Source organism: Natrix helvetica (genome assembly GCF_964273705.1).
Source record: "Natrix helvetica genome assembly, chromosome: 2".
In the NCBI taxonomy this organism is placed as follows: Eukaryota; Metazoa; Chordata; class Lepidosauria; order Squamata; family Natricidae; genus Natrix; species Natrix helvetica.
Window position 1 is genome coordinate 222,873,344 of NC_138552.1, and position 13,628 is coordinate 222,886,971.

A 13,628-nucleotide genomic window follows, 5' to 3' on the forward strand; every position below is an offset into this window, starting at 1 on the left:
GCTTCTTTTTGAAACAACATCTATTAATGCAACATGTTACATTATAAGGAATTACATTTATTATCATTTTCAATATTTCATAGTTTAATATTACACATTACTAATTGAATTGCACTTTTGGACATACATACAAAGTTATTTAATGGGTTTGTTAATGTGGAGTGCTCTGTAAGCATCCCTGGATAACTGAGTTACTGCTACAGAGACTGAAAGTTTTTCTTCTATGAACTTTCTTAAGTGAATTATTTTCGATTTTAGCCTACCTATGGATAGCTTACTTCCCTACAAGCAGTCCAATGCAACATCCCACATTCACATTATTTAATTTTAATGGTTATTTTTTAAAAAAATAAATAAATAAAAATGACTGTCAATGGCTGTATATTGGGTGAAGTACTTAGATGAAACAAGAAAAGCCTGTGCAGCATTTTGGACTCTCTATAACTCTTTAGAGCAGCTGCATCTTTTCTCAGGATTGGCAACTGCCCATTGCAATTGTCGCAAAATCTCTGTAAAGACATAGCTGTTTTGGAGGGTTGCAGGAAAGTGCTATAGCAATAGCACTTAGCCTTATATACCGCTTCACAGTGCTTTACAGCCCTCTCTAAGTAGTTTACAGATACAGCTTATTGCCCACAACAATTTGGGCTCTCATTTTACTGACCTCGGAAGGATGGAAAACTAAGTCAACCTTGAGCCGGTGAGAATCAAATTTCTTGCGGTCGGCAGTATTAGCCTGCAATACTACATTCTAACCACTGCGCCACCATGACTCTTATCAGTACCCGTTGTGTTCTAAAGGATTTTAATCAAATCCAAAGCTTTGCATAAAATGTATACCCACTTGAGTGATCATAGCCATTATCTTGATTAGCTCCCTTGATAAAAATAATCCATTATCCTAAAATGTGCATTTGCTGATGATTTTTTCCCCAAAGTATTAGTTCATAATCTTTGCCACCAACACTGTCTAATATTAGAGGGGTAAGCATCTGCCATTTAATGTATTAGCTTAAAAGTAGAATCAATTAATATTCAAGAAAAATGTAGAGCTTTGCTAGATATATTTCAGGATAGGTCTCCCACCTCAATAAACTCCTGGTTTCAATATTGGATATTTCAGCATTGGATATTCTAGTTTTCCTGATTAAAGTGAAGAAAATAAATCAAACCATTAAAGTTAATTTTACCAAAGCTCTTGGAACAGAAAATCAAAAATCAAAATTGCTTCAAATATTTATATATTTCTTTTCAAGGGAAACATTTGAGTGCAGCCACAATTCCAGGTGAGCAGTGCTTGTCAGTGTGACCTTAGACCAGGGCTGTCAAGCTGCTGGCCCATGGGCCAGATGCATCATACACTGGCCATACCCACACCCAGTTTAGCAAAAGGGGGGAAAGTCCTGATAGTCACATGACGTCACCGTGACAACGTGAGTTAGACACCCCTGCCTTGGACAGATATGCATCATATCTTAGGTCAGTGTTTCTCAACCTTGGCCACTTGAAGATGTCCAGACTTCAACTCCCAGAATTCCAGTCTAGACATCTTCAAGTGGCCAAGTTTGAGAAACACTGTCTTAGGTAATAGTTATGATTTCACTTAAATAGTTATGTTGATTACTTCCAAGTAGATCTTTCGAGAATTAGACAATTATCATTAAAAAAAAATCAAGGAGCAATCAAATAATCTGTCAACTTCAAGCATTTTAAACCGCTCAGCTCCACAGGAAGTATCAATAATCTGATCATCTGGAAATGGTAGCTGGAGGGTTCAATTAGAGCAGTGCTTCTCAATTATTTTCTGTCATGCCCCCCCTAGGAAGAAAACATTTCGCGCGCCCCGCGCAACTGTAAATAGTATCATTTGTCTATAAAATTGTTATAAGTACACCTCTGCATAACACTGTATCCTTATTAACGTATAAGAGAATAAAAAAAGAAAGAAATGTGGATCAATTTACAACAAAGAATAGCTTTATTAACTGTAGCAGAAAAGAGAGAGAGAGAGAGATTATATCTCTCTGAATAAATATTCAGAAGAATCTATCCACTATAGATGATTGCTCTTTGCAGAATTATTATAGCTTTGTGTCCAAGCGTAGTTAGTTTAGCACTGTTTTGATAAGGCCTAAAAAGTGGAACTTGAATACGCTTAGGATTGTAGATATAAAACAAAGGGAAAAGAATGAACTTTCAGTTTTGTTCAAATAGTTACATATGCTCTGATAGAAAGACATTACCACTTTCAAGGACAAAGTTCTCTGGCTTCTAAACTCCAAAACTCGGCTGCTGAGTCTTCCAGCAGCGGTGGCTCTAGGAGGGTGCTTTATGGTTGTGGGCTGGCTGCTGGAAGACTCTCTGTCTGGAAGACTCTATATCCAAAAGACTCTCTGTCCAGCAGCCAGCCCACAACCATAGAGTGCACTCCTAGAGCAGCCACTGCTGGAAGACTCGGCAGCCGAGTTTTGAAGTTTGGAAGGCGGAGAAGAAGTTATGCTCGTGAGCGTGGTCACCTCATGGCAGCTTCGCTCCTGACAGTCAAACGAGATCGAACGAGACCCCCTTTACGGAGCCTCGCGCCCCCCCTGGGGGGCGCGCCCCACTATTTGAGAAGCACTGAATTAGAGGGATGTTTTTGCTTTAAACAACTTTTCCTTCAAAGGAATAAACATTTTGGAATGGACATTCCATCATATTCTGTGTAGAATTTTTATTATTGGTATGTTTGGGGGGGAAATGCCAAAGGATAAATTTTTAATCATGATATCATTCACAACAAACTATACCTTTACTTTAATTTCATTTTGAGAGCCAGCATGGGGTGGGGAAACCCAGATTTTAGTTCTCATTTAAGCACAGAAGCTGGCTGCATGAGGTTGGGTCAGTCACTCCTTCTCATGTCTAATCAGCATCAGACTCTGGGACAAGCCAACTCGAACAGACCCCCTCATTGCATCATGCATTGATAGTTTCATTGTAAATGACAAATGCTCTGCAAAACTAAATGGGTTATGCAGTATACAAGACAAATGCTAAGAAAGGCAGCAGACAACATTGAAAATCTCTTTTCTTAGAAAATCACATTGGCTATATAAAAAACGAGATTCCACACTACTTCAAATTTCATCTATAAAAATGAAGTGCAACTATCTAATTAATCCTGCTGTCAAAAACTCAACAACTGTTGTAAAGCAACATTTTGTGCTATTCACCCATATATAACACGATGGTGTCAGTTATATACAGGTAACATTTTATTCCTAATCTATTTTCACTCCGTTCTCTTTTTTTCAATTATGTTTCACTTTTAGATCAAACAACAACAGAACTAAAAATAAAAAGTGATCCTTGGTGCAGTTGGTACAGAAGGCCAAGAAAGCAAAACTCAGAACACAGATGCAAAAATATAGTGGGGCTAACAAAAATCTTTTTGTTCAAAATATATTAAATTCCAAAACTGACACCAAGCCAGAACACATGGAATGATGATGGGAAAGTGTAATTCCTTATAATGTTATGTTAACTGAACTTTTTATGCTCATCCACCTATGTGGTCTAATATTTATCTCATTCGTTTCCTATTCTGCATAGACATGTAACATCTAATGAATCTATATACAGTAGTACATTGTGAGTAACAACATCTATTTGGCTTGCCTTCCACTATAGTTCTCAACTACATCAGATTGCATCAAATTAACACTGAATATACTGCAAAACTGAACACAGCCCCCTTTGGGGAAGGGTTTGTAGTGGGGAAGGGTGTTTCTAAGCTAGCTACTGAAACTCACATGACAACAACTTCCTACAAAAAACACATGCAGAGCTTAGCGGGTAGTGTTCATGCATGCCTATAGCTATGATGTGTAATAATTAAGCTTGTTCCCATCACTACTCAACCTCATATATGATTACATTCTTAGATATGCAATTCAAAGACTCTGTGTTTTTCCCAAAGTGTAGCATCATGAGAAGGAAACTCCTGCCAGCTTCCATCGACAGTGGCAGCTGCATACTGAAGACTGCCAAAGCCTTCGGCTTCCCTGGAGCCTTATGGAGCTTCCTCTAGCTTAACCAGATGAGATTCTACTGCAATGTTGATAGGAACACGGGCAGAAGGTACCAAGAAGAAGAGAATTATAATCATCCAAAGGAATGGCCTTTTCTATTAATCATTTAGTACACATTTTAACATCATCCAGAATGATGACTACAAAAAAAATCATTAAAGAAAAAAGCTGGTTGTAATCGTACTCTTTCTCTCTAAAGCTATGTAAAAACATAGCTCTCAAGCTTTCCGGGGGGAAGGGGGGTTGTCATCCAGATTTTTGTTGCTAGATTTGTATGCTACATTAGTGGTACTTAGCTAACTATCTGAACTATTCCAGCCACCCTTTTGACTGTGTGCTGCAAATATATAGATAAACACTAGATGGCAAAGATGTTTTGGAATCTCTTTGCTACCATCTTGTGGTTGTCCAGATTATTGTAACCCAGCTATGGTGGCCCTATATTAATGACACAACAAACTATCCCTATCTATTTACTCTGCCCTCTCTGCTCTTTCACTGCCAGTTCCTTATCTGTTCCTGCTCAAAACAATTCCATGTTATAGGTTGAAGGAGGCGCTTAGGAATGAAAGGTAAAACTATAGATGAGGTTAAATTCTTCATGCAGATGGTTTCAAAAGTAAATCGCAAGGAAGTATTGATAACAAACTGATCTCAGAGAAGGCACATCGAAAGAATAGCAATAGCATTTAGATTTATATACTGCTTCACAGTGCTTTACAGCCCTCTCTAAGCAGTTTACAGAGTCATATCCCCCCCACCCACCCCAGCAATCTGGGTCTTCATTTTACCATCCTCGGAAGGATGGAAGGCCGAGTCAACCTTGAGCCAGTGAGGATCGAACTCCTGGCAATGAGCTAAATTAGCCTGCAATACTGCATTCTAACCACTGTGCCACATCCTTTTCTCTCCTACCGTGACGAATCCCTCCTCTAAAGCAAAAATATTTGCTCATATTAGTGAAGGATTTATTTATTTATTTGTCAACAAGTACAAGGAAACAAGTATAAGTATAGACATAGAGATGGACACATGAAAAAAATGGCACAAAAATGGATATAAATAAGCAAAACATAGCCATAAACACATAAAATGAGTATATATAAATGGGGACAATAGGACAGGGATGGTAGGCACCCTGGTGCGCTTATGCACGCCCCTTTAGAACCTCTTAAGAAACACATAAGATCCATGGTAGATATTTTAAGGTAAAAGATATGGGGGTTAGAGGAAATAACAGGATCAAGTAGAGCGTTCCACACATTTACTATTCTATCGTTGAAATCTTATTTCCTGCAATCAAGATTAGAACGGATTAGATTTACTTTGTATCTATTGATAGCCCCTGTGTTATTGCGGTTCAAGTCAAAGTAGTCATTAACAGGTAGGATGTTATGGCAGATAATCTTGTGCACTAAGCTTAGGCCAGAACGTAGACAGCATAGTTCAAGGTTATCCAGGCCTAAAATTTCAAGCCTGGTGGTATAAGGAATTTTATTACAAGTAGAGGAAATGAGTACTCTTCTTGTAAAATACCTCTGGACCTCTCTGTAATGTCTGAAATATAGTATGGGTTCTAGGCAGGTGTGCAATATTCAAGGATAGGTCTGGCAAAGGTTTTGTATGCCCTAGTTTGCAGCATAGCATTATCAGAGAGAAAACTTCGTAAAATAAAGTTGACAACTCTGAATGCCTTTTTGGCAATGTTGTTACAGTGAGCTCTGGGGCTTAGATCTTTCAAAATGATTACTCCTGGGTCTTTGACAGAGTGTAGGTCATCTTTTAGATCGTTTCTGCCCAATTCGTATTTGATGTTCTCATTTTTATTGCCAATGTGTAGGACTGAGCATTTCTTAGCAGAGATTTGGAGTTGCCGATTCTCCCCACAAAAGAGCCTATCCCCTCCAAAGCAGCTGTAAGAGAAAACAACGGCAGATCCTCAAAACTGCAAAGAAGTACAAATGTGTTTCCTGCTCTTATTTCGTAACACAGCATCAAACCCCATATTTTAGGGAATAATTATTAATTACTGGATATCTTTCAAAAAATATCCAATTAAGAACTCAAGGTTTTTTTAATTTACAGATCAAGGGATCTGAAAGAATAGATGAATATTCAATTTCATGTGAAATAAAGAACTGCTTCACATCTTACTACTACCTTCTTCCTACTCTGCTGTGGTGAAAGTATTTCAGGAAACGCATGTAGCCAGCATTGATTCACATGCTTGTGCCTAGTGCCCTTAATTCCTCCAATTGTCACTCAGTAAACATTTTCAGTTCTGTGTCAAGACAACTCCAATATATAAAGCAGCGGCTTAGCAGAATCACTATATCTTATTGCTTCTGTGATCTTTTAAGAGCATTGGCTACTTCAGGAAGCCAGATTTAATTTGATTTGTTATTTGTATTTGTGTACAGGTAACAATTGTATAAGAAAATGAGAGCCTCCTTTAGTACACTTCAAAACCACTTGACCTGCCATCCTTCAGCGAGCTAAGATGCGTGGGCTTCTAGAAATCTGGACAACAGCCAGATGATGGAAAAGAGCCTCACAGAATTACAGATCCATGCTCAGTTTCACAATATTTAAAACATTTTTCAACTATTCACAATCTGACCTTATGAAGCTTATCAATCACCATCCTGTTTATTCTTGCAAATTTTCATTTATTTGGGCCACAAAATAAAACAAAAACCACTGCATATGCTGAAAGGGTAGCCTGTATCACATTCTCTTGCAGCTTTTTTACCCTTAATAACTTTCATGCACCTGAGAAAATATAAATAATTAAATAAATAAAACAATGAATTAGAAATTAAGAAGTACACAATTGTAATATCATACAAAACAGTAATCCATTGTTGCCACATATATTTTTTCCCTAAGCTTTCCTGCAGCATACATGGGAAAATTAATGCACACATTTCTGAAAGCACTCTTTGAATTTTAAAAAAAATGTTGGCTAATAAACCAATATTAAAATCACTTGCTTACCCACAGTGAGAACTGGCCTTCTACTTGCTCTTCTTTGTACTTTGCATGGTTCTCTAAATATTCCTGAACTCCAGTTACAAGACTGGAGGAAGCTGGATTAATAGGCATTGACAACATTATATAAGTTGTCAATATCTATTAATCCAACTTCCTCCAGTCTTGTAACTGGAAATTGCTAGTTTTCAAAGGCAGATTTTGGCAGCAAAAGCTAAATAATGTAATTCAGTATATTACTTTTTCCCCAAAGAAGCCACAAATAGATACAGGGCATTAAGAAGACATCAAAGTGTATTCTTATACTTTGACTAATGCTGGGAACTGAAAGCACTCAGCAAAGGAAATCTGCTCATAAGGCTATAAGATAAAAAGTCATTCTATTTCTTTTCCTGGAATTCTGGACTGTAATTTAACTACAAAAGCTGATGTCTCTTGTAAGATAAAAAAGGAAAAAGGACCTAGAAATGAAATGCTATATTTATAAAACAAGTTTTGTGGAAGACGAGCTCTGTTGCTTTGTGCTTATTTGTCCTTTGTGTCTATTGTCCCAGTTCGAACAGCTACCAAGTGTGTTCATTTCAAATATAAAAGTAGAACTGAGTAGGGTTGTTTGGAAGAATTGTGTCAGTCTCTTCATGTTAAAGTTGACTAAGAAACATTACCTTCAAATAAGGCTTAAGGTAAAGGTTCCCCTCGAATATACATGTGCTAGTCGTTCCCAACTCTAAGGGGCAGTGTTCATCTCTTTTCAAAGCCAAAGAATCAGCGCTGTCCAAAGACGTCTCCGTGGTCATGTGGCCGGCATGACTAAACACCAAAGGCAAACGAAACACTGTTACCTTTCCACCAAAGGTGACCCCCTATTTTTCTACTTGTATTTTTACATGCTTTCGAACTGCTAGGCTGGCAGAAGCTGGGACAAGTAATGGGAGCTCACTCCGTTACACAACGCTAGGGATTCGAACCGCCAAACTGCTGACCTTTCTGATCAACATGCTTAGCATCTTAGCCGCTGAGCCACCGCGTCCCTCAAATAAGATTTTGTTTTCCTTAAATTTATCAAATCACAGATAGGAATATGTGTCATTACAGCAATTAGCAAAGCAAGAAACAATTTCCAGTTATATTCTAGACCCACCTTTCTCTACCAATTGCTGTTCATATGTCTTAATCCTCAGTTCTCCTAAGTCAGGGGTGTCCAAACTTGGGAACTTTAAGACTTGTGGACTTCTGGGAGTTGAAGTCCACAAGTCTTAAAGTTCCCAAGTTTGGACACCCCTGTCCTAAGTAGTGTTCAACACATGGAGTGTGAGAAATATGGATTTGTGCTACTGTTATGATGTTTCTGAAACAATATCTTGGTTTTTTTTTCAATTCTTTAGTATTAATTCCTGCCTGCACTGGCAGTGTGGCAGCTTTTACAAAATAATTTTCTTTGGTTCCTAATAACACTTTATCCATCTTTTAAAAGTAACGACGTTTGCACTAAAGTTGTTCTCACAGCAACACAAAAGTTATGAGCCCAAAAACAGGCTTCCTGCTTCAACATTTTCTCATACCAGAAAATGGTGACCTAAAATCACATTTTTATGAGAACAGCATTTTGTCACCATTCTTCACAATTGTTGTCTACATGCAAAAGATGCTGAACTTTCAAGAAAGTAAATACAGGTAAATGCTTTCTTATTTATCAGACTCATTGACAAAAGTCAATGTTAAAAAACTGGCTATAAAATTCACCCCAAGAACTATATGGGACCTACTTCAACTTGTTAAACAGTTTCTAAGGGCACTAAATTGTGTGGGAACTGCCTTCCCTCCAAGGTGGTATTTTAAACATATAACCAGAGAAGACACCTTTACAGTATTTTTTATAAGAATGGAGTTAGAGCTTTCACAAGCAGAGGGGTTGAAAACTAATTCTTCCCTCAACTTCTTTATCCTTCAATAGATTAATCTTTAACTCCAAAAATGTGCAGAAGAGAGGAGAAGCTACTTCAGCAAATAATTCTATAGTACAACTACTTCAGACTGACGCCTCTTTTTTCTGAATGGACTATGGGCTGCTTTGCCTGGATTTACATGTCACAGTAGGTTTGAGACTTCTGTATGCAATAGGGTGCTTAACTAAGAGATAGGGACAATTTAAATAATTCAATCTCAGCATCATACAATATTCTGTGTCCATAGCAGGAGTGTCAAACTCAAGACCCAGGGGCCAGATCTGCTGCTCTGAAAATAGCAAAGGACCAGCCTGTGATGCTCTCATGGCCCTCCCAAGCTCCAAGCTCCGCAGGCGGCCCTCTCAAACTCCATTTTCACTGGCAGAGGATTGCAGGAGGCCATCACAGCTAAAAACGGAGCTCAGGAGCCTGTTTTTGCTGGCAGAGTGATCTGGCTACCACAGGCACCACCAACATGAGTGACGTTGAGCTGGCCATGCCCACCCTGGCCACACCTCCCTCAGCCCCCCCCCCCCCCCAGGTCAAACACAACCCTGATGCGGCCCTCAATGAAATTGAGTTTTACATCCCTGGTCTATAGGATTTCATCAGCATAGTTTTTCAATTTGTAATATATATTGCAGATTGTGTGTGTGTGTGTTGTGTGTGTTGTGTGTGTGTGTTGCATGTGTGTTATTCTTGAACTTAGCTGTAGTATGAACAGAACCGAAAGATAACCAAGACATCATCAGTGCCTTTACAAGATTTAGCCCAACTTCTAAAAAGCAGTTGTACCTAATGGTACAATATTGTATGATAGCTGAAGTTTATTCGGAGCTGATCTTCAATACTCACTGTGAAGTCAGTTACTGCGAACTACACTAGTTTCCTAAAGTTATTCACAATTACAAACCATTCTGGCCAGCTACCTGAGAAGAGTGCATTGCATTTGGTCTGAAATTTGTCCCAGGCAAAGGCTCTTTTGCATGAGACACTTTCCTAAGTGTCCTACGATCATCCTAAAGCCAGTTTGAATCTAGTGATTAAGGCAACACTAGAAATCAGGATACTGTGGGTTTTCATCCTGTCTTAGTCATCTGGGTGACTTTAGGCTAGTCATTATCTCTCAGCCCTACTCATCTCAAAAAATTGTTGTTCTGGGGAAAATAAGAGAAAGACAGAGTATTAGGTATGTTCATCACCTTGAATTGTTGTACAGTACACTTCCAGCTATTTATTGTCTAAGAAATTAAGAGACATTCCATTTACCTGATATTTTTTTTACATTAATGAAATTTCAGATACTTGGACAATTATGATAAGCACACAAAAAGTATAATAGTTTGGGCATTTCCATCTGTTTAGTTTACTATTTATATTTGCAAGACCCCTATTAAATAGATTCTTCAGGTGTTAAACAATTATTTAAAACCAAAGTGACAACAAACTTTTTCATTTAATGAAGCCGAAAAAATTAGCAAGAGAATTGTCATGTTTCTCTGATTTGTTGGCTCAAAAATGCTTATTTGAAGTTTTTTGCCATTGTTTTATCTATGTTGTACATAAAACGTCAATGCTGAATAACTTGCACTGTATGAAAAAGACACAAGCTGGGTCAGCAAGGGGCAAAATAACAAATTGCCTATGCAGACATTTCAGGGTGAAGAGAACTTCACTGCACTGTGTTCCTCCTGAAAGCCTTTCTCTGCTTTAGAAAAACATAGTTTAATAAGTATATAAATAGAATTCAGGTTTTAATTTCATCAAAATAGATAGCTAGAAAAAAATCATAACATGACAGAAATGTTATCCGCTTCCTACTGAAATAATTTCACTAGCACAGTGGTGGGTTTCAAAAAAATTTAGAACCTCTTCTGTAGGCGTGGCCTGCTTTGTGGGAGTGGCTTGCTGCCCATGTGACTGGGTGGGAGTGGCCTTGACAGCCATGTGACTGAGTGATTGTGGCCAACTTGTAAAATGTGGTGAAACTCACTTAACAATGCTCTTGCTTAGCAACCAAAATGTTGGCTCAGAAATTCTGGCATTTGAAGCACGCAAGTCTTAAAGCCAAGTTACAAGACCCTTGCACCCTTAACCCCTTAGAAAAAAACCCCCAGGGGTGTTCAAAGTTGACAGCTTTAAGACTTGTGGACTTCAACTCCCAGAATTCCTCCTCTCGCTCTTGATCTTGATGATGTGCAGACGGGCGGTGGGGAGGGAGCTGGAACTGGTTCTAAACGGCACTGTAGATTTGTGGAACCTCTTCTATAGAAGAGGTTAGAACTGGCAGGAACCCACTCCTGCACTAGCAGCACATCACTATGCAGAAAGATATTTTTTAAAAGCTGGCATAAAATAAATTAGAGATGTCAAACACAAGGCCCACAGGACTGGCCTGGAAATATCAAAGAACCAGCCCGCAGTGCCCCTGCTGGCCAAAAAGGGCCATGTGCGACCACCCCACTGCTTGTTTTCAGCCTTCCGGGCCTTCTGCAGCAATCTGTCTGCCAAAAGCACACCACATGTAGGCCTGTTTTTGGCCAGCAGAGCCCTGCTAGAGGCCAGGGAGGCTGAAAATGGGCCACGCAGGGGCCTTAGGAGGCCGCCGCATGGCCCGTTTTTGGCCATCAGAGTGCTGCAGGAGGCCATGAAGGACCAAACACATCCTTCCCCCCACGTCCCATTTTGGCTAGAAAAGTGCAATGCTGATCCAGCCCTTGAAGAAATCCAGTTTGACAACACTGAAATAAATCTAGAATGGCAGAACACAGATTGGGAAAGAGCACAAGGGCGTCATTTGATACTAAACTGTCCTGTTCAGGATTGCATGGTGCAGTCTTTTTACAGAAAACCTAAATGTTATAAAGAACAACTGAATTTTGGAACATTCAGTTTCAAAGTCTTGAGAAAATTCAGTTAGAATATAAAATTAAGACATCTCCTGTGGGGTTCAGTTCCAATGAGTCTAATGAGACTTAATTCCTAAAGTGTTCAGGCCAAACAAGTCTGTGGGGGTCTTTGTTGTTCTCTGTGTTGGGTGGTTTTCCTGCAGATGTTTATCAGTGCATAAAAACACTGAGCTCACAGAGCATCAAGGACCCCACAGTTGAACCCTGAACTATAAATATTTTCTTCTGTTGGCTAAACAAGTCTATAAGGGAATAATACCCACTGAACGCAGTGAGAATTAAACCAAGTAAACATTGTTAGAATTATACCACAAATATCTGTTTATTTATTTACTTGTATTGTCCCTTTATTAATTGTACAAATAACTCAAGATGACAAACTTATCCAATTGAGAAATAGTGACTGATCCAAAGTCACCCAGCTGGCTTTCATGGTTAAGGTGGGACTTATTGTAACTTGAAAAAAATAATAAAATATCTTCTAGGATTTCTTTGGAGAAACTACGGTACCATCGATATGTATCACAATATTGGGTCAAGTATCCTGAATTAAGGTGCGTGCAAATTTCAACATGAATTTAAAAACCTCAGAGGTTAGCCACTTTTTCAGACAAGGAAGAGTCCATTTCATCACTTTGTGTGGCATCAGCTTTTTTATAAAAAAAAAAATGCCCCAAACTTATGAAATTGTTAAGCCTTGCCAGAAATCTTTTCCCCAAGATTTTATGAGTCCACAATTTTAACATCTCGTCAGATTGTGCCATTCAAATCTAAAATATCACAAGATCTCATTTAAGAAAAATTACAGTGTTGCAGTAATAATTGGAATAACTTTGTCATAAATAATATTGGATTTGATTGCTTTGAGGCATCCATAAACTGAGGTAAACAGTTTTAAAAGAAACTGTCATTTGAAATAACATAATTGTTCCAAGCAAAAACAAGCCATAAGAATTAAAGGTAACTGTGTTCAATAATCTATTAAATGTTTGTGGACAACATTTCTCAGGCTGTTTTTTTAAAATATATTTTTAAATATATATTTATTAATCAAATTTATGTAGCCATCCATCTCACCCAAAAGGTGACTCTGGGCGGCATACAATAGATCTCATTTATCTATCCTGGTCCTATTAGATCTATCAGCGGCTTTCGATACCATCGACCATGGTATCTTATTGCGCCGGCTGGAAGAGATGGGCGTGGGGGGCACCGTTTTGCGGTGGTTCCGCTCCTATCTCTCCGACCGGACGCAGTGTGTGTTGGCAGGGGAGCAGAGGTCGACCCTGAGGCCACTCACTTGTGGGGTGCCTCAGGGTTCGGTCCTCTCACCCCTCCTGTTCAACACATACATGAAGCCGCTGGGTGAGATCATCCGTGGTTTTGGGGTTGGATACCATCTGTACGCTGATGATACACAGCTGTACATTTCCACCCCAAACCACCCCAACAAGGCCGTCGAAATGTTGTCCCGGTGTTTGGAAGCCGTGCGGGTCTGGATGGGGGACAACAGACTTAAACTCAACCCTTCCAAGACTGAGTGGCTGTGGCTACCGGCGCCCCGATTTAACCAGTTGACGCCATCACTGGCCATAGGGGGCGAATTATTGCCCCCTGTGGAATGGGCGCGCAATCTGGGCGTCCTTCTTGATGCCCGGCTGTCGATGGATGACCATCTGACAGCCGTGGCGAGGGGGGCGTTCCACCAG

General features: G+C 39.2%; 1 protein-coding gene across 5 annotated transcripts in view; it reads right to left on the reverse strand.

The window, feature by feature from the left end:
- RGS7 (regulator of G protein signaling 7) overlaps positions 1-13,628 on the reverse strand; it is a 173,875-nt gene that overhangs the window by 144,417 nt on the left and 15,830 nt on the right. The window lies entirely within an intron of this gene.